We start from the raw sequence: 14,390 nt of genomic DNA, 5'->3' as shown, positions 1-14,390 counted from the left end.
CTCGCGGTCGCAGGATCGCGGTTTCGATTCTCAGACTGGGCGTTGTGTGTGTTTATTGAGCGAAAACACCTAAAAGCTCTACGAGGCTCCGGCAGGGGGTGGTGATCCCTGCTGTACTCTTTCACCACAATGGCGGTGCCCCAGCATGGCCACAGCTCAAGAGCTGAAACTGGAAAAACAAAACAAAACAAAAACATATATATATATGTGTGTGTGTGTGACACATATGGAGACACGGATCCACACATATAAAGATGCACACCCATACATACAAACATGAAACATAGTTGCATAACACACACACACACACAGACATGCACATACAAGGAGACAGGTGCATAGATATACAAACACATGCTCACATACACATACATAGAAAACACACAAACGCGGACAGGCAAGCACATAAATATACAGGATACGTACATACAGATGCACATACATACATATATACATATACACACATATATACACATGCAAACACACACACACATACATACGTACATGCATGCATGTATAGGCACACACACACACTGACCCACACACATGAGCACAAACAAACAAAAGGGAATGCAGTGTAAATAACGGACAGAGTCAAAACTATTGAAAAGGTTGCAAGACGCAACGAAAATTTTAGGAAAATAAAAATAAGAAAAAAAAGTGGAAGTTTTACCGGTGAATGTGTTAAATAATAAGGCACAAAAAGAAAATGACTCTCCCCAGACACAACAATATATATATATATATATATATATATACATACATACATAAAAAAGGCGGTGCTCCAGCATGGCCGCAGTCAAATGACTGAAACAAGTACCAAAAAAAAAACATATATATATATATGTATGTATGTATGTATATATACACACACTCACACATATGTAAGAAAGGAGATGACAAAGGAATAACTGATTAGCTTATGAACTTTGTTAGCTTACAGCTGTTTCCACTATAAGATGTGTGTTTAGTGCATATATATACATACTAGCAGAGATACCCGGAGTTGTCCAGTTACATTCAATTGAAGAATTAGATTTTTCTGTTATATATATGGATAAACACACACACACACATATATATATATGTATATATATATATATATGTATATTAATATAAATACATGAAAGTACATGAAGTTTGTTAAAAAAAAGGGGATCATGTATATACCTCCTGACTGTTGATATTATAACACTTCGTTGTAAACAATGTTCCTTGTTTTTCCTTGTGGAGCATATACAAAACGGTTTCTTTTGGTTCCTACTCTTGAGCAGCCAACATACAGTTGCCCATGCGAGAAGCAGGACTCTTCCAAGAGAAGACCAGCTACAGAGAGAGTTTGACCCTGAGATTTGTTAATGGACATGGCTAAGCTGACACGAAGGGGGAATTGCAGTCTTCTGAATGTAAATGGAATTTCTGCTCCTGATGGAGTAAAAGGAATTCTTAGAATAAAGACGTCATTACCTTTTCCACATCCAGAAAGAATGATCACCTCGATAATGTGTGACATAATTTTCTTTATCACCAGTCGTGTTCCATTGCAAAGTCTTGGTGGTTCCAGATTGCGGAGTGGCATTACAGGAGTTCCAACTTTAAGTGCTAATATTTGTGGAGATAGTCCAGGAGGCTCCAGTGAATTGAGAAATTCAGGAGGATAGTTCACAACTTCATTTATATCTGGAATTGTATCAACAGACTTGTAAGTGTGTATAGTGCCGGGAAGAGAATGCATTAGCTGTTGATTAATTTTGTTAACAGCGATGTTTTTGGGAGCTAATATTGGTCTTTCACACAGCCAATTGTGATTTTGGTAGTTTTGTGTGAAGTTGGGAAAGACTTTGTTTTTGAGGTCATCTATAGAATTAACAACAGAGGAAAATGACCACACTTCCATTTGTCCTGCAGCATCAAGTGTCAAAATGTCCTATGCAAACTTTGTGGACATTTTGTTGCCGAGTAGCTGAGCTCTCATGTTAGTGGTGAGATTGAGGATTGTAACATGATGCCACAGGGTAGAGGACTTTAGGCATGCTTGGACTTCATCTGCACTAGTGCCTTTCAGAATGACAAGAAGAGTTTGCCTGAAATCACCTGACAACAGAAGCGTTACACCTCCCATTGGAGCCTGGCAGTCTCGGATGTCTTTCAGGGCTCTATCTAATGCTTCCAAAGCTCCCTTGTGAGCCATAGTGCACTCATCCCAGACAATTAGATGACACATTTTAAGTACTTGTCCCTGATCTGAGCTTTTGTTGATGTTGCATGAAGGCATTTCGGATGCTGCTAAATTGAGAGGGAGTTTAAAAGTTGAGTGTGCTGTCCTGCCACCAGGTAACAAAGTAGCTGCAATGCCAGAGGAGACTATAGCTACTGCAATGCCCTGATGCTGCCTAACTTCTGCAAGGAGAAGCTTTGTAATAAATGTTTTTCCTGTCCCTCCAGGAGCATCGAGGAAGAAGATTCGTCCCTCGCGTTGGCGTACACTGTTAAGAATAGTTCTGTAGGCCTGCAGCTGGTCCGGAAGTAATTTAGGCTCATTTTCAACAATGTACTTTGAAAGCGCTTGAGTGTCGTAGGTTGTTTCACGAATGACAGCAGTGGGAAGGCTATTTGACCCTGACCTGAATACTTGTGGCAGGCCATACGTCGACAATTCATTTCCACCCAGTTTAGCAATTCTATCTTCAATGTGAATGAGTGTTTTGATATAGATTTCATTGCTGATACCCTCCATGTCAGGATAGAGCAGTTGAGCTTGGCGCTGAAAGTCTTCAGCCAGGTTGTCTCTATATTTGAGCCATAGAGTGGCCAGTTCACACAGTTCCCATGCCTGTAGTAATACTGCAAATAGTGCCCTGAGACTTTTAGGTGATTGTGATAAAGCAGCCTCTCCTAAAGTTGCATCCCATTGTGCACTATCTTCTAACAGACCTTGTCGATAGCAGGCTTCTCTGTATGTTGTGCAGACATGTCCATGAACGGTTTTTAGGGCCTGGAAAGATGTTGGCCCTCTGACCTCATGCAGTAGTAGATGAAGGTAGAAGCACTTTTGTTGAGTGGGATGCACTGTGTATACTTGCTCAAGGCAAGTGTGAAACTTAATGCCAGGGTATCCATGAACATTTTGACCTGCTTTCCGTGGGGCCCATTTTTTTCCATTTCAAGTGTAGTACGATGGAATCTGTGGATACAGCAAGGTTTGAGCAAATGGATCCGGCTTTTGTTGGTCTGAGGCTACAGCAGAAGACACATGCCAAGTCACCACACAGTGGGACTGAACCCAGGACCATGTGTTTGGAACGTAGTTTGTTATCACACAGCCACACTTGCCCCTATGTATGTGTGTGTGTGTGCGTATGTGTGTATGGGTAGATATATTATGCATGTATATATGTGAATATATATGTGTACATATTACATGTACATCTATATATATACATCTACACATAAAATACAAAATACAAAGTTATATCTTGATATTGTTAGTGATAACAATACTCAAAATATATAACAGACTGGAATTGTAGGCCCGTCTCTTGCAATTTCGATCAATTGGATCGTGTCCTCCCTCTTGTACAGAAGTGTACGGCTGCAGCGAAATTCATTGTTGGAATTTCTTCTAGCGAAGGTATTTTAACAAAAATGCTTCCGTAAAGATGATGAAAATATTGTCAATTTCCCCAAACAGGGACACGATTAGATTTTTAAACAATAACCAAAGCCCCTTCTCCGAAAGGGGGAGGGTTACGGTTTACAATTATTTAACAAATGCAACACAACAACGTTTCCCTTACGAGGAACCAACAAACGTGATTACAATAGTCAAACAGTAATAATAATAACAACAAACCTTTTTAATTTATCCCCATTTATGTGAAACCACTTATTCAAGTTCAAGTCATTGATGCAATTTTATACGAATTGCTAATACACACACACACACACACATAATAAGGGTGAAAAATTGAACATTAATTTGATTAATATGAATTGAAAACCAGTGGTGTAGCAGATAAGACCATAGCGGATCTTCTAGCAAAATGGATGACCACCTGTTAATGGTTCATCCCTGTTATATAATACTTTCACTTTAATAGTTTCAGTATTAAAATGAAAGTGTCTGCATTACAAAAGAGAGATGTTTTTGTTTCACTTTTAACACGTAATACTGAAATAGTGGAGAAGATATGATATTGCTGTGGGGTCGCCCTAGGGAAAAAGTTAAGATGTTTTTTTTTGCCAATGACACTCCCCGGACCTTAAGTAAGGCATGTGTAAAATTTGAACGAAATTGGTTGTGTAGTTCTCAAGTTTTGGGGAAACACACAGACAGACAGACACACATTCTCAGTTTATATATATATATATATATTCTCTTTTACTTGTTTCGCTCATTTGACTGTGGTCATGCTGTAGCACCACCTTTAGTTGAGCAAATCAACCCCAGAACTTATTCTTTGTAAGCCTTGTACTTATTCTATCAGTCTCTTTTGCTGAACTGCTAACTTATGGGGACGTAAACACACCACTATCAGTTGTCAAGCGATGTTGGAGGGACAAACACAGGCACACAAACACACACACATATATATGACAGGCTTCTTTCAGTTTCCATCTACCAAATCTACTCACAAAGCTTTGGTTGGCCTGTGGCTATAGTAGAAGACACTTGCCCAAGGTGCCACACAGTGGGACTGAACCCGGAACCATATGGTTGGTAAGCAAGCTACTTACCACACATTAAGTACAGGACCTCACCAGTGAGTGAAAAATACATAAACACACACGAGATAAGTACAGGACAAAAGCAAAGAATACAAAAAAAAAATACACAATAAGTACAGGATATCACCAATAAGTGAAAAATATGTAAACACACAGAGATAAGTACAGGACAAAATACCAAAGGAAGTCTAACTCCTCCTCAGTTGTCGACTGTTTATTACTACCTATTTCAAGCTTTCAACATCAAGACAGGAAAACTTCATAAGACAGCAGCATCCAGAAATTTTTAAAATATAAAATTTATGGAGAGTTAGGGCTTCGAATGAACAAATGACTCTAGAGTGGACGTACAGAGAAACAATCAACAAAGACAGACATTAAGGGCCATTAGGCCAAGACAGATTGTAATGGGTAATGCCTGGGAGAAATTTTGAAAGGATATACAATAAATAGAAGAGAAAAATAGTAAATGAGAAAAAATTTCAAGAGGCGAGAGAAATTACGTCCAGCTGGCTAATGACAAAAAGAGAAATTCAAATTGGTAATATGGCCATTTCAATAAATGAACACGTTTTAAAATTATATACCACATATATAGATATGCAATATAAATAATGTCTTTTATCTTTTACTTCTTTGAGTCATTAGACTGTGGCCATGATAGGGCACCATCCTGAATTTTTAGTTACATGACTTATTTTTTAAGTTACAGACATGCAAACACACCACCACTGGTTGTCAAGTAATAAGGGGTGGATGGGGCAAACACAGACACAAAGACACACACACATATATATATATGACGAGCTTCTTTCAGTTTCCATCTACCAAATCTACACACAAGGTTTTGGTTGGCCCGATACTATAGTAGAAAACATTTTCCTAAGGTGCCATGCAGTGAGATTGAACCTGGAATCATGTGACTGGGAAGCAAGCTTCTTACCACACAGCCACTATTATTATTATTATTATTATTATTATTATTATTATTAAGGCAGCAAGCTGGCAGAATTGTCAGCACACTGGGTGAAATGCTTAGTGATATTTATAACACTCCATAGGTGTGCTAACTCAATACAAATAGGCAAGATATATATAAGGCTCCATGAGCAAAATTCTAAGCATTTGAAATCTAAAAAGAATATAGATGGTAATTGACTGAAGAAAAATGAAAAAGGTTTGGTTAAAACTTCGGAGTTCAAAATATATACTAAGTCGTACTTATGATGCTCCAAATTAGTGTAACTTTGGAGCATTATAAGTAAATTTCTTAAGCTCCTCAAAGCCATGCCTGGAGATATACATATATGTGTGATCTGCAATATTTGTAAACAAGTCTCACAATCATACAAGCAGTGTTGTCTTCAATCTTCAGTAAAAACAGGTCAGGCCATGGGGGAAATTGCTTTACTTGGAAAGAAGTAAGAGTTAGTAACTGCAAGAGCATCCAGCAGTAGAAAATGTGACTTAATGAATTCTGTCTCATCAATGCAAGCATGGAAAAGTGAACATTAAAATGATGATGACAACACACAAACACATACATGTTTAGATACATACACATACTCATATATATATATAGACACATATATACATGCACAAGCATACTTCATACAAATACACATATGTATGTATATTTTTACGCAAAGAAGCGAGAGAGAGAGATGGGGGTGGTTGCAATGCTAACACGATGCCAATGGCAACCCAAATGCCCCTTCATTAGCCAGAAATGTCACTTCTCATTAATGTCTGCTAGGCATGAATAATATTGCCCAGCCAGTTCTTTAACCATTATTAATGCCTGATGCCCAGCTAACTGATATAATATAGTCTGCACCATACTTCCTTCTTCGCCTTTTCCTCTATCTCACTGTTTCTCATTAAGTATATCTATATACGTATATCTGTATACACACAAGTACACAAGTGTGAGTGCATATCAAAAATGTGTGTGTGTGTGGCTTACTGGTTAGGATGTTCCACTTCTGATTGTAAGATTGTGGTTTTGATTCCTGGACCAGGCCATGAATTGTGTTCTTGAGCAAAATATTTCATTTCACATTGTGCTATGGCTGTGTGATAAGAAGCTTGCTTCCCAACCACATGGTTCCAGGTTCAGTCCCGCTGCACGGCACCTTGGGCAAGTAGCTATACCCTCAGATCAACCAAAACTTTGCGTGTGGATTTGGTGGATGCATTGTGTGTGTGTATGTATGTATCAATATGTGTGTCTCTTTTTGACCCCCCCATCACTGCTTGACAACTGGTGTTGGTGTGTTTACATCCCTGCAACTTAGTGGTTTGGCAAAAGAGATTGATAGAATGAGTACTAAGCCTAAAAAGGAAAATGCCCTGGGACCGATTTCTTCGACTAAAAAGTCCTTCAAAGTGGTGCTCCAGCATGGCCACAGTCAAATGACTGAAGTAAAAGAATAATTTTGTAACAGATTGGCATCTCTAGGGAGAATATACATGCTACAGAATGCAGAAAACTGGCCTTATGAGCCTGTGGTTTGGGAAGGACCTGACCCTTATATATATATATTTTCTCTCTGCTCTAAGGCACATTCCTAACATGCCAGCTCAAGTTTACTTGTCCTGTCGAAAGACGCCTGTTTGTGATGTCCTGTTTTTGTTATTAATATTATCATTATTGTTTTTATGTATTATTATTATTGTTTTTACGTATTCATATTCGTGTAACATTGTCCGTTTTTCTGTCCCTGTTTTATATACATTTGAAGCTTTCTTCCAAGGAATCTAATGCACTTAGCTTAGATTTAATTTATTGACCCCGAAAGGATAAAAGGCAAACTTGACCTCGGCAGAATTTGAACTCAGTGAGTTTAAAAACACCAGAAATACATGCCAGTTTCAACTGAGGCAAATGAAACAGATATGGTAGTAAAGGAAGGCACAGGAATTGCAAGATGTTGCGGATAGATGTGACTCGAAGTCATTCTACCAGAATCTAAAGAGTCTTTTTGGACCTGTGTCTGGTGACTTAATTCCCATACTTTCAACTGAGTGTAATCTTCTGACAGATAAAAAGCAGATCATGAAGTGCTGGGCAGAGCACTTTTCAAATGTTCCGAATATGGACTGAATTGTTGATGAAGAACTGATCATCAACCTACCACAAAGGCCTGTCCTTGAAGAACTGCCAGTTGCTCCATCTAACGCTGAAATAAAAAAAGGCCATAAAACAGCTCATGAAATGGAAAGTTGTCTGAGAATAATGGCATCCCAGCTGAGATATATAAATGTTGTAGCATCATCATCATCATCATTGTTCGACCGTGGTCGAGACAATGGAATTTACCATGTTGCGCCAGACTTCACGGTCCATCATAGTATTACGGAGGTCCTGTTGCTGGATGCCTGTAACCCTGGAGATTACATCAGGGTAGGAGAGTGTGCGCCCTCTGGTGTTGCGAGTAGATGGCTTCCAGAGGAGAAGAGTAGAAATTACTTCTTTTTCAGCTCTACAACAATGTCCAGCAAACTGGACTCTCCTACCTTTCACAAGAGATGACACAGGTGGTAATTTCCCATATATTTGCATTTTAGTTGGATGGCGCCTCCACGAGAGATTTTGAGCTCTCATAAGGAGGCGAGTGTAGGTTCCATCCAACCGCCTCTCAAGCTTCTTTGATAACGTCCAGCTTTCTGAGCCATATAGTAGAATTGGTTCGACTGTGGCTTTGAATATTTCAAGTTTGAAGTCTCTACTTAGATTTGATGACCAGATCTTATGCATGTCATTACAGGCTGACCAGGCCATACCCTTTCTAGTTAGAAAGTCTTTTCCAGATGATGATATGTATGACCCAAGATATTTATAATCAGAAACCATATTTAAAGGTGCACTGTTAAGAGTGTGGATGATGCAATCACTGTTGGACAGGCACTTGTTTATGTATTCAGTTTTGGTCTCATTGAGGTAAAGACCTACACAATTTGAGGCTTGTTCAAGAGATTGTAAAAGAGACTGGGCATTGGAGAGAGAATCACTGATAAGAGCGATGTCATAGCAGTTTCCTGCTGAACAAGTTTCTCCTTAATCTGGGAATCAGGAACAGTCCCACAGGAGTTCAAAGATGCTTCTATAGTGCACCTTTATATAAGCACAAAGGTAACAAATATGAATGCGACAACTATAGAGGTATCTCCCTTTTGTGTGTTTTAGGGAAGATCCTTTGAAGGGTTATCTTAAACAGATTAAATGATGCCCTTGCCAGCTTAGTGTTGCCTGAATCACAGTGTGGATTTCGGGCTGGTAGAAGCACAGTGGATATGATTTTTAGCCTAAGGCAGCTGCAGGAAAAGGCTTGTGGGCACAACCGAGACCTTTTTGTCACTTTTGTAGATCTAAGTAAAGCTTTCAACACCATATCTAGGAATGCTCCTTGGGTTGTCCTTAGAAAGCTAGGTTATCCCATAACTAAGTGTTCAACTCATTCACAGTCTCAAATGGGACAAAACAAAGCTGTGTTCTTGCATCATTCTTATTTGCTTTGTATTTTTCAATCATGTTGGAAACAGAATTTGAGTGTATTAAAGAAGGTGTAAAGTTTCAGTGGCTGGTTCAGCCAACAGCACTTCAAGTGAAAACTAAGACTTTGGTGCAAACAATTTGAGATTTGCTCTCCACAGATGATTGTACACTTGTAGCACACACTCCTGAGGACATGCAATGGATTCTAAACAACTTCTTGTGTGCATCGAAGGCCTTTGGTCTGACCATCAGCATCAAGTTGAGTTGCAGTTGTACACTAAGCCAGGATTTTCCCATCTGAGTCTTGATGCCATGACTTCATCTTTATTGTGAAGAAGCCCATTTTCTGTCTTCCGAAGGCCCAAAAATGAAAGTACATGGTATGTGACCAGCCAAAATATTGCAGATTTTGACTTTTTGCCCCCTCCCGCTCCATGCACACACACACACACGTTAATTTTGTTTTTGTTTTTATATCTGTCTTTTTTCCAATGTTAGGATGGTTTGGATGAATGTACTATACGTTTTAAAATCAGATGCTCTTCTTGCATGTTGGCAGAGGGAATTATTTGTTTCTCCAATGTAATTTTCTTTGCAGTTTGGACAGGTAATGCAATATGTAAGGTTTTGCATTTTGCAGTTCATATCTACATTTATTTTGAAAAGAGATCTGCTCTTGAACTTTATGTGGGAACCACTTTCTAAGTATTTAAAATTGTTGTTTCATGTTCCACATTCTTTTACTAAGAATTTTGATTCATTCTCTGATTTGAATTCTGCCCTTGTGAGGTGTTTTTAAAATTTTTTTGGTTGGTGTCTACTATTCTGTAAGGTGTTTTTCAATCAGATTTTTCATTTTGGGGCTTCGTAGGAGTATAGGTAAATTTGATTTTATGATGTGAAAAATGTTGATTATTCCAGGACTGTGTGTGTTAACAAACAGAATCGTGTTTTCATTAACTTTTTCCATAGGTGTCAGTAGTTGGGTAATGTTCAGTTTCATCGCCTTTTTCATTCCCTCATTAATTAATCCTAAGGGGTATTTCTGCATTGTGAGGAAGCCTTTGAGTTCGTTGAGTCGGATTTCACGTATTTTGGGGTCAGTCACTATAGCACAGATGCATCTTGCCAGTCTGTATAGGATGTTTCTTTTGATGTGTGATGGATGGCAAAAGTAGAAATTTAAATATTGGGGTGTGTCAGTTTTTTTGTAAAATATGTCTGTTGTGACTGTGGAGTTCTGTAGTTTTATGTGGATATCCAGGAACAGCAATTCATTGCAATTGGATTATGTTGTGAATTTGATGGCTGGGTGAAGTGTGTTCAGTATATTGTTAAATATACTTAAATCTTGACTCAATTTGTCCCAGATGATGAAGCAATCATCAAGGAAGTGTTTACACTTCTTAAAGATATATTTCTTGTACTCCTTATCAAAAGTTTTTCTACTTCCTCATAAAGTTTTTCTTCCAAGTATCCCATAAATAAGTTTGCATATGAGGGCATAAACTGTGTCCCCATAGCCATGCCCTTTTATCTGTTGTTATGTTTTATTGTCGAATCTAAAGGTATTTTCTAGTACTAGTCATGTGGCCATGGAGGTGAAGTCTGTCTTGAAGCATTCATTTATCCGTCCTCTATGTTTCTCTACCCAGTGTTTGATTGCTTCTAGGCCTAAAGTGTGAGGTATATTAGTATAGAGATTGGTGACATCAAAACTGGTAAGTATAGTACCTTCTGCGACAGTGGGAGCGATGTGTTGGATGAAATCTATGCCATCCCTGGGTATTAAAGGGCACAAGGATTTTAGGAGTATATCTAAAAAATGACTTAGTTGTTGTGTTGGTGCTTGAGGTCCAGCAACTATTGGTCTTAGTATTTTTACGTAGTTTCTTCTGCTTATTTATGGCACTTTGTATTTCGGAACTTTTGTAGATTTTGGGCAATCCATAGAAATTGCTAGTCCTCCAGGCAATAACAGAGGAATTCAAAACAGGTTGCCCCTGGGAGCTCCTCTATGCTGATGACCTGGCTCTCATAGCAGAATCACTACCGGAACTAGAAAAGAAATTTCGGGTGTGGAAACAAGGGTTAGAATCAAAGGGCCTTAGAGTAAATGTAGCAAAGACCAAAGTTATAGTAAGCAGAAAGGCGAACTCAGCACACACCCCATCGGGCAGATGGCCCTGCTCGATCTGTAGGAAAGGTGTAGGTAGAAACTCCATTAGATGCACCCAGTGTGCGGCAGATGCACAGGGACAATAGACACCACAAATACTCAGAAAACAGATTCCATCACACTCCAGGGGGAGAAACTAGAAGTAGTCGATAGTTTCCGCTACCTGGGTGACCAAGTTAGTAGTGGAGGTGGATGCTCAGAGAGTGTCACCACTAGAATACGAATAGCCTGGGCAAAGTTTAGAAAGCTCCTACCCTACTGGCGACAAAGGGTCTCTCACTCAGAGTGAAAGGTAGATTGTATGATGCATGTGTGCGAACTGCCATGCTTCACGGTAGTGAAACATGGGCTGTGACTGCAGAGGACATGCGTAGACTTGAAAGAAATGAAGCTAGCATGATCCGCTGGATGTGTAATGTCAGTGTGCATGCACGACTGAGTGTAAGCACCTTGAGAGAAATGCTGGACATAAGAAGCATCAGATGTGGTGTGCAAGAGCGACGCTTGCGATGGTATGGTCATGTACTGCGGATGGATGAGGAGAGATGTGTGAAGAAGTGCCGCTCCCAAACAGTTGAAGGAATCAGGGGGAGAGGTAGACCCAGGAAGACATGGGATGAGGTAGTGAAGCATGACCTCAGAGCGTTGGGCCTCACTGAGGCAATGGCGAAGGACCGAGATCTCTGGAGATGTGCTGTGACTGCAAAGACCCGGGCTACTTCCGGCACCAGTTCCGCATAGCCCCTGCCCATTCAAAGTACCTTGGATCCCAGAACATCTCGCTGTGCTTGAGGAGACCTGTTGAGTCAAGTGCATGTACATGAACATCGAAACAAATATCAATGGAAATAGTAGTTGTGATACCTGTGCCGGTGGCACATAAAAAGCACTATTCGAACGTGGCCGTTGCCAGCGCTGCCTCGACTGGCTTCTGTGCCGGTGGTACATAAAAAGCACCATCCGAATGTGGCCGATGCCAGTGCCGCCTTGGCTGGCTTCCGTGCCGGTGGCACGTTAAAAGCACCAACTGATCGTGGCCGATGCCAGACTCCCCTGGCACCTGTGCCGGTGGCACGTAAAAAGCACCCACTACACTCGCGGAGTGGTTGGCGTTAGGAAGGGCATCCAGCTGTAGAAACACTGCCAGATCAGACTGGAGCCTGGTGCAGCCCCTGGCTTCCCAGACCCCGGTCGAACCGTCCAACCCGTGCTAGCGCGGAAAACGGACGTTAAACGATGATGATGATGATGATGAATAGTCCTTGTCCATGATTACTATCACCCCTCCGTTATCAGCTTCTTTTAGGATGATTGAGTTGTTGTTCTTCAGTGTTTGTAAGGCTTCTTTTTCTTCTTCATGAAGGTTTTGTTTGCATCTGTGAGCATTTAGGGGAAATCTTGAAATCGTATCTATATACGTGTCTAAATATTTGTCCTTTCCCTTGTAGGGAGTGAAGTGGGATTTATTCCTGACTATTGATTCATCATTTAAATCCTTACTGCTGAAGAATTCTGTAAGTCAGAGTTGGCGGTTGAAGTGTTCAGTATCAGATTTCAGTTCAATGAGATTAGGGTGGGTGTCAGGGTAAATTTGAAATCTTTTAATAGGAGGTTCATCTCATCCTTGTTGAGGTCTATATTTGACAAATTCCAAAATTCTGGTGACCTTTTTTCTCGATATTCAATATCTGTACACCACACCTAACACTGTATACACACACACACACACATATATAAATATTCATAACAATCTCTTCTGACACCCTGCTTAAGAAAGCAACATGCCAGATCTTGCCATTATCTAAATGCTGGATCAAAGTGCAATAATGACCGTTCCAATGATAAAACTTTTTAAAATTCTTCCAATGCTTTTTGACACCTGTCTAATAGATACCATTTTATGCTTTTTTTTTTTTACTAGGTTGTTTCGGGGTGCTCTTAGCTCATGCATGTTTGGTAATATATTGTGAGCCCTAAAAACGTTTGTAGTATTGTAATATTTTGCAGGGTAGGCATATTTTTTATTGCTGTCAATCTTGAAGAATCTGGCCAGCAACCATTTTTTACTGATAACTTGCCCAAGATACTTTATTTCTGGCATGAAATATTCACATTTTTCCTCACTAATTTTGAATCCATACTCCTTTATCTTCTCAAAAACCATTTTAACATGTTCCTCATGACTCACTTTTTATGAGTAGGTCATCCAAATATGCTATAGCGAAATCCGTATCTGCAACCATTGTGTCCATCACCTGTTGGAAAATACTAGGTGCCACATTTATCCTGAAAGGAAGTCAACTGAATTTATATAAACTTTTATGAGTGATTATTGTTAATAATTTCGAACATTCAATCCTCGACTTGTAACTGTAAATATGCCTTTGACAAGTCCAATTTTGAGAAAAATTTTCCTCCATTGAGTTTCGCAAAAATTTCCTCTGGTCTTGGTAGTAGATAATTGTATGTCCTTAAACATTCATTCAAACCTGTTGAAAAGTCCATGCATACTTGCGTTTTGTTATTGTTTTTCTTTACATAAACAGTTGGTGCTGCTCATTCTGAATAATTAACTTTTTCTATAACTCCCAGCTTTTCTAGCCTATCTAATTCCTCATTGACTTGATTAAATGCCACGAAAGGTACAACTTGCCTTGGTTTAAACACCGGTATGGCGTTTACTTTTACTTGAAATTTTACTTTTGGCTGGGTGCGTCCACCTAATTCTTCCAAAAAAACATAGAGGGAAAATCTTTTCCAATTTCTTTTTTAAAACTTCCGATGCTTCATTTGAACTGGTGTTATAACAATTTACATTATTGCAAAAATTATTTATAGGGAAGTTCCATAAATTAAACAATTCTATCCAGTCTGTGCCAAAAAGGTGTGTTGTATTTTTTGATACAAAAACTTTAGCCTTCAAAGTTACCTTACTAATCATTTCACCCAACAATTGTAATTGTTTTCCTGAGATGCCTCTCGCTA

General features: G+C 39.4%; 1 protein-coding gene across 2 annotated transcripts in view; it reads right to left on the bottom strand.

Moving 5' to 3' along the window:
- Positions 1–14,390, bottom strand: part of LOC115221730 (cell adhesion molecule-related/down-regulated by oncogenes) — a 400,560-nt gene that overhangs the window by 122,016 nt on the left and 264,154 nt on the right. The window lies entirely within an intron of this gene.

This window comes from Octopus sinensis, linkage group LG18, assembly GCF_006345805.1.
Source record: "Octopus sinensis linkage group LG18, ASM634580v1, whole genome shotgun sequence".
Taxonomy (NCBI): Eukaryota; Metazoa; Mollusca; class Cephalopoda; order Octopoda; family Octopodidae; genus Octopus; species Octopus sinensis.
Note: the sequence above shows the minus strand (reverse complement) of the source record. Positions and strands in the feature narration are given on the sequence as shown.